The sequence below is a fragment of the Primulina eburnea genome, chromosome 2 (genome assembly GCF_022965805.1).
Source record: "Primulina eburnea isolate SZY01 chromosome 2, ASM2296580v1, whole genome shotgun sequence".
Classification (NCBI taxonomy): Eukaryota; Viridiplantae; Streptophyta; class Magnoliopsida; order Lamiales; family Gesneriaceae; genus Primulina; species Primulina eburnea.
Window position 1 is genome coordinate 29097389 of NC_133102.1, and position 12227 is coordinate 29109615.

Below are 12227 nucleotides of genomic sequence, written 5' to 3' on the forward strand. Positions count from 1 at the left end.
TCCATTGGTTGTAAGTGGAATTCATTTCTTGTGCTCACATGAAGAATATGTATTGTATTTCAATGGTTTTAACATGTTATTCCCTTCCAATTGATTCATGTTATGTATGGATACACTTTGTTGTATATTAGAGGCTTTTATATGTCTCAAAGATATAAAAGGGAATGCAAAAGAAGAGTATTCAAAGTGCTTGTTTTAATGTCCAAGAGAGAGTTCAAATGATTTATTGGATTGATAAATAGATAGCCAGAGATTGCGTGCAATTAGTTTATCAATGCCCACAGGCTTATATCCCGACACTGTAATCGATTTATATCGATGGGATATAGGTACAGAGACAGAGATACTAATTAGATATCAATGCACCAGAGAAAAGAGAAATACCATCGTTATAGTCATGTTATACTATGTTATTCCACGTTTGAAGAGTTAGATGGTATTTAATGATTTCAAAGTCATGTTTTGCAGAATATGATATTTACAGATTGTTATGTAAGAGTTTCACTTAACGAGTTTTATACTCATTCCAGTTATTTCATCTGATGCAGATAAGAGTGACGAGCCGGGACGTTGATTGGAGCTGAGGTCATATGCACAACAAAAAGAAGGAAGGAAGAAAAATATTTTGTTAGCATTTTGACATGATCAAAATGATATTTTGTACTTTGATAAAACACTTTATAGATCATGTGTATACTTTTGAAAATGTATTTATGTCATGAAAATTTTAAATCCTTCTTTCCTTTAAGTAATTTTTTTTAAAAAAATTTTGCTGTTATTTTATGAAATCAGTCAATGGCGTTACATTTAGTGTTATCATTGGAACGTTCTTCGGACCAATGCATATGACTTCGTCTACCTTCAACAGTCCGGGTATGTCTTCTCCTACATTTATTTATTGTTATCGGTTGATATGTATTATGTGAGCACATTGTAGGATTTAATGCCTCCCAAGTGAAAAATTTCAGAGGGTGAGGATAGCTCCTCATCGAGAGTTGTCGACGAGTTCGGCAAATAATTGAAAGAGCAAGCCAAGGTTCACAGTGAGCAGATTCGACAGTTGCTCCGTTTGCAAGATTCAGGTCAGGGTAGAGGCCAAGGGAGAGATCAAGTGGTTCAAGAAGTTGGGACTGATGAGATCTTTACTGCTTTTAAGAGGATGGATCCGCTTGAGTTTGCAGGAAGCACTGATATGACATTAAAGTGGCAAGGGCAGAGTTGGTTGTGCAGTATTCATGTTAGTTGATATGTGTCGTTTTTACGTGTTTTATTGCATTAATCTGTGTGTGTTTTGCATTGCGCATCGTTTGTTTCAATCACATTCTGTTCATTTTAGAATAAATATTTGCATTTTATCCTATCTCACTCGGGCATGATGAATTTGCAGGAAACACGATCGGAAGAACCAAAATCGGAGCCAAGTGCCAAGTCAAGACAAAAAGGGCAGAGGAGTTGGCGCTCGGGCTGTGAAATTGTACCGCCCGAGCGTGAGGAGAGAAATGCCGAAACATCTCGACAGAAAGGTCGGCGCTCGGGCGGTAATTTTCTACCGCCCGAGCGCGAGAGATGTCATACAATTCCCAATTACAGAAGAGTCCGCGCTCGAGCGGTAGTTTTCTACCGCCCGAGCGCAAATGCCGAACGCCCCAAGGAGATTTACAGAAGGTGTGGCGCTCGAGCGGTACTTTTCTACCGCCCGAGCGCCACCTATTTTTGGAAAAAGATCAATCTCGATTCCATTCCTTAATTCGGAAGAGGGAAGATATGGTAGGGGAGAGGCACGAATTCAGGGAGATTCAGACTTCGTTTTTGCAGCCGTCACAAGTTTGGAGAGCACTCTTGCGCTTGGATTGAAGATTTGAAGCTTTCCGAGCACCGTTCTTCGCAGATTTCGTCTCGCCTAGTATTTCTAATCTAGTTTTTATCGTTTTAAACATTGTTGCATTTATTTTTACTATGAATTCTAGTAGCTAACTTCATTATTTGTTGGGATTAAAGGGGATCCTACCCTGAACGTTGTTTGAATTAATTTATATTTCGATTGTGCGTTATTCTTGATTTTACTACTGTTTTACTGTGTCATTAAAGCGTAGCTAACTTTAACGACGTTTTCAGTATCACGAGTGAGTTCGAGAGAATAACGAGTGATAGGATCGAGTAGTATAATTCGCGGATCTACAATTTACATAGATATATGAAATTGGATATGTGCCGATAGTCATAGTCCTTAGGGTCGAAAACTAGGGGATTTTATAGATCGAAATGCGATTCGCTCGTGATAAATAATTAAAGATATTTAATTACTTCATTGAGTGGAATTAGTTTGGCATAGCTCGAGAGAGTGTGTTCAATAGATTAGAAATCCTGTCGGAAGAAGCATAGATTACGATCGAACGAATTAATGAATTAACGAGGGGTAGGTGAACCGAGATTCCCAACAAATCCATTTTTCATTGAATTTTACTCAACCATTTTAGAAATTATATCTCATTACTTGATTTTGAATCTTTTTACTTGCATTCTTATTTGATTTTAGTCGCAATAAAACAATCAACTCAATTTTCGTTGCTAAATGTTAAATAACTGAAAATAACAATTGTAAAACACAGTCTTCAGTGGAACGATACTCGTACTCACGTACACTATATTATTACTTGACATCGTGTACTTGCGATTAATTTTTGAGCATACAAAATAATATTTTATTGGGGATTTCACTGTGCAAGTTTTGCTCGATCAAGTTTTTGGCGCCGTTGCCGGGGACTGTTAATCTACAATTTTATTTTTAGTTATTTGCTTTAGCATTGTCTTATTATTCTTGAGCTGACACTCCATATTTTATTCCAGGTATCTTGTCTAGTGCATGCCAAAGTCACTTGACGTGGAGCTTGAGTTCGACCCTGAAATTGAAAGAACTTTTCGCAGGAGAAGACAGCAGCAAAGACTGAAGAAACTGATGGAGAGGCACGAGCAAGAGCATGAGGAGGAGCGCCGTGAAGAGAGACATATTGAGATGCCACGCCGCATACCAATGTTAGAGTATGCCCAGCCTTCTTTGGATGGTGCACGCCCTAGCATTGTGAGGCCTATTGTGCAGGGAAAATCACTTTGAAATCAAGCCAGCCATAATCCAGATGATTCAGAACACAGTCCAATTCGGAGGAACTGCAGTAGATGACCCAAACACGCACATCGCGGATTTTCTTGAGATTTGCGATACGTTTAAATTCAATGGAGTTTCTGATGATGCTGTTAGGTTGCGTTTATTTCCTTTCTCTTTATGTGATAAAGCTAAAGCATGGTTTAATTGTTTGCCTATAGGTTCAATCACCACATGGGAGGACATGGCGAAAGCGTTTCTTATCAAATACTTTCCTCCATCAAAAACCATGAAGCTGCGGGCAGACATTACAACATTTGCTCAATTCGATCAGGAATCTTTATATGAGGCATGGGAACGCTTCAAGGACCTACTACGAAGATGCCCACATCACGAGTTACCACTTGGGTTAGTCGTTCAAACATTTTATTACGGTTTTCTTACTCCTAACCGTACTATGATAGATGCTGCTTGCGTGTGGGAACCTTTTGAGGAAGACTGCGGAAGAAGGATATGAGTTGTTGGAGGAGATGGCTGCTAGCAGCTATCATCCTCAATCTGACAGGAACAACCAGCGGAGAAGTGCCGGAGTTCACCAGGTAACTGATTTTTCAGCTATTACTGCACAACTTGACGCTTTAAACAGGAAAATAGACGGCTTGAATGTGGGTGGCACGGCTATGCGTCTTCAAGAGATATTCTGTGAAAAGTGTGGAGGAGAGCACTATGTGAAAGACTGTCAAGATGGAAATCCCTTCTATGTGCAAAATGAGGCACCGGTGAATCAAGTGGGAGTCCAAAACCGCCCAAGGAATGACCCTTATTCGAACACATACAATCCTGGGTGGAGGCAACATCCTAACTTCTCGTGGGACGGTCAAAACAGTCAGAATAGACCGCAAGGAGGACAACAATATGGAAAACAACCGATGTATAGATCCGATCCTCCTAGAGAAGAAAAGTCCAACTTGGAACAAATGATGTCAAAGTTTATTTCATCCACTGAAACTCGACTCCAAAACCAAGATGCATCAATAAAGGGGCTCGAGAATCAAATTGGACAGTTGGCCAAGATGATAGCAAGTAGAGAGCCGGTCACCTTGCCAAGTAATACCGAGACTAATCCAAAAGAGCAAGTGAAGGCCATTGAGTTGAAGAGCTGAAAAGTTTTGGAGCCTAGAGAAAAAGAGAAAAGCCAAGGGCCGGATGAACAAGATGCGACATCAAAAGGTAAGTCATCTAACCCTACACCGGCACACACTACGCAGGCTAAGATTGTTATCCCTCCACCTTTCCCTGCAGCATTGAAAAAAGCAAAACTAGATGCACAATTCGGTAAATTTCTTGAGGTATTTAAAAAATTGCATATCAATATTCCTTTTGCCGATGCGTTGATGCAAATGCCTAGTTATGCTAAATTTCTTAAGGACATCTTAGCAAACAAGAGGAAGTTGGAGGATCACATTACGGTAAATTTGACTGAAAGCTGCTCTGCCTTAGTGCAAAACAAAATCCCACCGAAACTGAAAGACCCAGGGAGTTTCTCTATTCCTTGCATGATTGGTGATGTTGTTTTTCATAAAGCATTGTGTGATCTCGGTGCCAGTATTAATCTTATGCCATTGTCTGTGTTTAGGAAGCTTGGGTTGGGAGAACCAAAGTCGACGAGGATGTCTCTACAACTAGCTGACAGATCTGTCAAGTACCCCCGCGGAGTGATTGAGGATGTGCTAGTGAAAGTGGACAAATTCATTTTCCCTGCGGACTTCGTGGTGCTTGACATGGAGGAGGATGCGGAGATGCCTCTGATTTTGGGTAGACCGTTCCTTGCCACTGGCAAGGCACTGATTGATGTGCAAGAGGAGAAGTTGAAACTGAGAGTGGGCGAGGATGAGATTACTTTTGATGTTTTTCATGCACTTAAGCACACACTGCATTCTGATAGTTGTTTTAGAATTGATGCGTTTGACTATCTTGCGTCTCACTATGTGCAGGATGCTCTTAGGGACCCTTTGGAGGCCACTATAAATACTGAATTGGCAGAGGAGGAGTTGGATGAAGAAAGAGCTGAAATAGTGGCACACTTTAATACCAACCATCCATGGAGAAAGCCAATGAGGATGCGACTGGAGGATCTAGGAGAACGGAGAGATTTGACCCCTCAAAGGTCAAGCGTCGAGGATCCACCAACACTTGAGCTGAAGCTATTGCCTCCACACCTCAAGTACGTATACTTAGGTGAGAATAACACTTTACCTGTCATTATTTATGCTGCTTTGACAGATGTGATGGAGGACAAACTGTTGGAGGTACTGAAAGCACACAAGGGTGCATTTGCGTGGAAGGTGGCGGATATCAAAGGGATTAATCCATCAGTCTGCATGCACAAGATCTTGATGGAAGAGAAGTAATCACCTCATGTGCAACCTCAGCGAAGACTGAATCCAAAGATGCAAGAGGTAGTAAAGGCTGAAACAATTAAGCTTCTCGATGCAGGTATTATCTATCCTATATCTGATAGTGCATGGGTAAGTCCTGTTCAGTGTGTGCCAAAAAAGGGTGGGATTACTGTGATTACAAATGAGAATAACGAATTACTACCCACTAGGACTGTTACGGGATGACGTGTGTGCATTGATTATAGGAAATTAAATGATGCCACCAGTAAAGATCACTTTCCCCTTCCCTTTATCGATCAAATGCTTGAAAGGTTAGCGGGTCATGAATTTTATTGCTTTTTGGATAGGTATTCAGGGTACAACCAAATTATGATTGCGCCGGAGGACCAAGAGAAGACCACTTTCACTTGTCCTTACGACAATTTTGCTTTTAGACGAATGCCCTTTGGTTTGTGTAATGCGCCGGCCACTTTTCAGCGATGCATGACTGCCATATTTCACGACATGATAGAAACGTTTCTTGAAATTTTTATGGATGACTTCTCGATATTTGGTTTTTATTTTGATGATTGTTTGCAGAATTTGAAGGTGGTGTTGAAGAGATGCGAGGAGACGAATTTGGTACTTAATTGGGAAAAATGCCACTTCATGGTACAAGAGGGAATTGTCCTAGGGCACAAGATTTCGGGGCACGGAATAGAGGTGGACAAGGCGAAAGTTGAAGTTATCAAGAACTTACCACCTCCGGCGTCCATAAAGGGAGTTAGAAGTTTTCTAGGCCACGCCGGCTTCTACCGGCGTTTTATCAAAGATTTTTCTAAAATTGCAAAACCTCTATCTTCTTTACTCATGAAAGATGCACCTTTTGATTTTAATTCGGATTGTTTGCAGGCATACGAGAAGTTGAAAGAGCGCTTGGTGACGGCTCCTGTCTTGGTGGCACCGGATTGGGATCTACCTTTCGAGGTCATGTGCGATTCCAGTGATACTGCGGTTGGTGCTGTCCTCGGCCAAAGACTAAACAAGGTATTTCACACTATATACTATGCAAGTAGGACTCTAGATGAAGCACAATTAAATTATGCCACCACTGAAAAAGAGTTACTTGCAGTAGTGTATGCACTTGACAAGTTCCACTCATACCTTGTTTTGTCGAAAGTAATTGTGTTTACTGATCACTCTGCCCTTAAGTATTTACTTGCCAAGAAAGATGCAAAGCCACGCTTACTTCGGTGGATTTTATTATTGCAAGAATTTGATGTAGAAATAAAAGATAAGAAGGGTGTTGAGAATGTGGTTGCGGATCATTTGTCTAGATTGGAATTTATCAGTGATGATTGTGTGAATGATGCGATTAATGATTGGTTTCCAGATGAGCATTTATTTGAGGTGAAGAATTGTCCATGGTATGCAAATTTTGCAAATTTTCTTGTTACAGGCTCACCCCCCCCCCCCCCCCCCCAAATTTAACATTTCACCAAAGAAAGAAATTCTTTTCGGACGTGAAGTATTATTTTTGGGAGGAACCTTTCTTGTTCAGAATTTGTGCAGATGCCATGATTCGGAGATGTGTCGCAGAGGAAGAGTTTGGGCAAATCCTCAACCATTGCCATGACCGTGAGGTAGGTGGTCATTTCGGACCAACAAGGACGGCATCCAAGGTACTCGAATGTGGCTTTTATTGGCCAACTCTTTTCAAAGATGCTCGTTCTTATGTGCTACACTGTGATAAATGCCAGCGGTCAGGTAACATCTCTAACCGTCATGAAATGCCGTTAAATAATATCATTGAATGTGAGGTTTTTGATGTGTGGGGAATAGACTTCATGGGACCGTTCCCCAGCTCTTTCACGAAAAAATACATCTTGGTGGCGGTTGATTATGTGTCTAAGTGGGTAGAGGCGGAAGCGTATGCCACTAATGACGCTCAAGTGGTCCTAAAATTTTTAAAGAAAAACATTTTTAACCGATTTGGAACACCACGAGCAATCATTAGTGATGGTGGCACGCATTTTTGCAACAAACTCTTTGAAAAACTTTTGAGCAAATATGGTGTCTGTAGTAGCCCGAATCCCAAATTGGGTAATTAACGGATTATTGGTGATTAAGAAGGTTTAATGTGTAATTTTGACCGAGTCATGATCGGACGGACCGAAGATGGTTCGGAAGCACCGAAGAGTTCGTAAGGTCCGAAGTGGGTTCGGTGGATCCGATCATTAGGTGTCAAGAGTTGATCGACACGTGGGAGTTCGGACGGTCCGAAGTGAGTTCGGTGGATCCGAACATGAGGTGTCAAGAGAAGCTGGACACGTGCATGTTCGGACGGTCCGAAGTGTATGATCGGAGGATCCGATCATGAGCTGTCAAGAGCCAATGGACACGTAGCGTTCGGACGTTCCGAAGTGGTGTTCGGAGGATCCGAACATGGCCTATAAATAGTGGTCGGATTTCCTCATTTTGACTCGCCAATTCAGAGAATTCCATAGCATTTCAGTCGTTTCTGACAGGTTCTAGTCTTGTTCCGAGATTTGGGCACTAGCGGGGAGCTGCTGGTCTTGTAGCAGAGCTGTGCTCTAGTTAGGAGCTAGCGGCATCAGCGGGCTAGCGACGGACGAAGGTAAACCCTAAACCTTTGGTAGTACTAGGGAGTACTGGTTTTGCTAGCCGAGCATGGTAGTATTGTTCATTGGGTATGCTCTTGATGAATAGGCTTGGATTAGACCTGTTGTCTGGTTGTTCCAGTGGATTAGGATTGCTGTGATAGAGGTACGAAAGTACTATCCGAGATATCCTGGTTGAGTATACATTCTTATATGTGTTGCATGATTATGTGGTGCATTGATATATGTCATATGATGCATGCTATTATGTCACGTTTATTACTGCACGTTGCATTTCATGTTGAGCCGTATTCTCCTTCGAGATAGCCTTTACTGTTGAGCTGTATCTCTTTCGAGATAAGCTATATCTTGGGGCCGCTCAGCCCTGTCTTGTGGACGCATGGACACCGAGAGTACACAGTGGCCGACGGGTCGGGAGGGCTTCGGTGGTCCGGGACATTTTAGGTCCACGTCCGTCTTGTAGTGGATGCAGTGACCCAGAGGTGTACCGCGCGGCACTATCCACTTGGCGCCTCTAGACTGAGCATTGTTGAGATCCTTTCCTTTGTGACTCCTGTTTCTTGACTACCCCGGTATCATGATCATAGCATGTGCATTTCATATAGGTCTGTATACTCATACTTTTGTACTGGGCGTTCTTATCGCTCACGTCCTCGGTTTTGTTTATTCTTGGACACCCCATTTCCACGGGGCAGGCCTCAGGTTGGACAGCTCAGGAGGAGCAGGAGGAGGACGTGAGTATCTGGTTGGTTTAGTTTATCTGTATGGTTGTATTGGGTATTTTTATTTTGAGTTATTCTAGACTTCGATTGGATTGTATATTTATAGTTTGTTGACTATTTCCGCTGTTATCTCTGATTACTGTTATTAAGTAAAGTGCATGCTTAAGTTCTTGCTTAGTAGGTGATCCTGGAACGGGTCACTACAGTGTCACACATAAAATCTCTACCCCTTATCACCCTCAGACGAGTGGGCAAGTTGAGGTGTCTAACCGAGAGATAAAGCGAATTTTGGAGAAGGTGGTAGGTGTCAGTAGGAAGGATTGGTCGGTGAGATTAGATTATGCTCTTTGGGCGTATAGGACTGCTTTCAAAACACCAATAGGCACGACACCGTACAGATTATTGTTTGGTAAAGCATGTCACTTACCTGTAGAGTTAGAGCATCGGGCATATTGGGCAACAAAAGCACTAAACTTTAACTTTACTGATGCAGGTGAACGACGTTTACTTCAACTAGATCAGTTGGAGGAATTCCGGAATCTGGCCTATGATCTCGCACTAACCTACAAGGAAAAGACGAAGAAGGCCCATGACAAGCAGATCATCGAGAGAGAGTTCAAAGAAGGTTAAAGTGTCCTACTCTACAACTCCCGGTTGCGACTATTTCCCGGAAAATTGAAGTCGCGATAGTCTGGTCCATTCGTGATCTCAAAGGTTTATCCATCGGGAGCTGTAGAAGTGAAAGATGGGAAGGATGGGACATTTACGGTCAATGCCCATCGCCTGAAGCACTACATGGGTGGCACAATTGAGCCACAACTTGGAATCACCCGGTTCCAAGACATGCCGAACTGAGACAGACCGACAGTCAAGCTCTAGACTATAAATTGAGAACTATTTTCTTCCCCTTCTCTCGCATTTGATTTAGATTTTCTTTCGTGTCAATTTAGTTATTTTCTCTTGTTTTTGTTTTATTTTATTCTGGTTTTTTTAAAAAAAAACAAAAAAAAAAATTACAAAAAATTTTTAAAGAAAAAAAAAACAGAGGGGTTCGCGCTCGAGCGGTAATTTTATACCGCCCGAGCGCGAACGTCTACCTCGTGAACAAAATTTTCCCGAGAGGTTGGCGCTCGGGCGGTAGTTTTCTACCGCCCGAGCGCGAGCGCTTAACTCTGGAAAATAAATTCCAGAGAGGTTCGCGCTCGAGCGGTAGTTTTCTACCGCTCGAGCGCGACTGCTTTTAAAAGCGCGGAACCCCTTCCCCTTTCCTCATTCTACACGAAATATTCACCCCCAAATTCACCCCCAAATCCCTAACCCCTCTCATATTTTTCCCTTTTCAATTTTCTTGTGCAGGCACCACCACCTTCACTCAATTTTCCGGCGGCAAGGCAAAATCTCCCTTGGGAAGCAAGAACACCATTCTCCAATTCAAAGATCCAACTTGTCCAACACAATGGCTCCCAAAAAGCAAAGAGGTAATCCTAGCTCCTCCTCTTCATCCTCATTTGATAGGGCACGTTTTGTTAGTATGGAGGCTCGTGCTAGATATGACCATGCAAAAATTCACCGAAACCCCATTACCGAGAGGGGATTTCGTCGTACTTTTGAGGATCGATATATGCCACCTCTTGTGGACTTGGAAAGAAGGGGATGGGATAAATTTGGCGAGCAACCTAAGGCGACTGTGGTGTCGGTGGTTAGGGAATTCTACGCCAACGCCGTTGAACGAATTGATGATAGGGCCTTTGTTCGGGGCAAGCTTGTGCTGTTCGATTCGGCCACGATTAACGCCCTTTTGGAAACGGCCGAGGTAGATGACTCTATTTTCCAGGCATTGATGGTTAATCCTGACTACAACCTGATTATCGAGACTCTGTGCCACCCGGGCGTGATGTGGAAGCCATTGGGTGGCTCGCCGAGCTGTTTTGATGAGAAGTACTTGAGAGCTGATATTGCCTTGTGGTATCTGTTTGTGGCCCGACGGATGATGCCAGTCTCGCACAAAAGCGATGTGCAAAAGGAGCGTGCGGTGTTACTTTTTGCGTTGCACCGAGGTTACGCCATCGATGTGGGCAAACTTATCAACTCGCAAATCACACTGAGCACCCACAACAGCCACATAGGTCTCTTCTTCCCGAGCATCATTTCCGAATTGTGTGCACGGGCCGGGGTGCAATTCAGGGACGACGAGGAGTGGCTTCAACCGATGAAGCCAATTTGTTGGGAGGATGAACAGCGCAAAAGGGCAAAACGACGAGCGGACTTTCCCCCTCGGGCGGAGGATGCCGGTGGATCAAGCACTGCCGTTCCACAACGCCTCCCACCGCAACCCCGCAGGTGAACTCAGAATGATAAGATGGATGAAAATCTCGCCTTCCAAGCGCATCAGAGTCATTTCAACTCCTATGTCACGGACCATTTATCGCACATTGACTCCATGATGCGCACTTTGCTTGTGCACGGAGGCGTTGACCTCGTCGACCATTCCACTGACTCCGCTACCTCCTCCCCCATTCCAGTTCCAGTATGATTATTCTCAGCATGGGGAGGCCGCAGGAGTGCCACCGCCGGAGTATGATGACGAGGACGCTTGATCAGGGGAGTTTACTGTTTCCCCTTTCTTTTTATTCTTTTTGCTTATTCTGTCGTTGCATTTGCATTCATGAGTTTTTTTGTTTTTAGTGTTTGTTTTGTTTTGTGCACTGAGGGCATTGCACAACTCTAGTATGAGGGGGGGTAGATTGTTTTGGTTGTTTAGTTAATTGGTTTAGTTTCGTTGCATTTCTTTTGTTTGGTGTCGTTTATGGTGAGAAGACATAGTTTATGAGCCAATGATGATGTTGAATTGATAGTTTACAAAAGTATTGATTGGGTCACTTCGTGAATGGTACTCTTGATTGTTAAAGCATGAATTTTGGTACAAATTTGAACTTTTTGAGCACATATGTGTGGGGACTAGAATTTTGTAGGAATAATGGTGAAATTTGAAAGTTTTGTGTGGTTAACTTGAAAGGCACCATTTATGAGTTGATTTAGCATGTAAACCCGTGAAAATAAGTCGCTAATTGGGACCTCGAATGAGAAAATTTGTTTTGCCTTGAACTTTACATTTACCTCCTTTCCAATGCACTGAATTAAAATGTCATACTCCTAACCAGCTGTAATCAAAAGGATTATATTATTAGCCTAGGGAGTACATGTGTGAAAATTGTGCATTTAAAAAAAAAAGAGAAAAAGAGAAGAAAGAAGGAGATGTAAGGTGAGGGGGAGCCGAAATAAAAGGAATAAAATTCTATTCCTAGGCTAAAAGTTGGAGATGTAAGGAGACGAGGAAAGTCAGACGAAAAGTCTTGACGATTGCACAATGAAAATGATCGGTGTA

The 12227-nt window shown here is 42.6% G+C and overlaps 1 protein-coding gene and 1 non-coding gene across 2 annotated transcripts in view; both read right to left on the minus strand.

Moving 5' to 3' along the window:
- The window catches only part of LOC140823018 (methionine S-methyltransferase-like), a 156420-nt gene that overhangs the window by 14863 nt on the left and 129330 nt on the right, over nucleotides 1-12227 (minus strand). The window lies entirely within an intron of this gene.
- LOC140824855 (small nucleolar RNA R71) lies at nucleotides 3394-3499 on the minus strand. The gene has a single exon (XR_012116474.1). It is a non-coding gene; the product is annotated as a small nucleolar RNA R71 (small nucleolar RNA).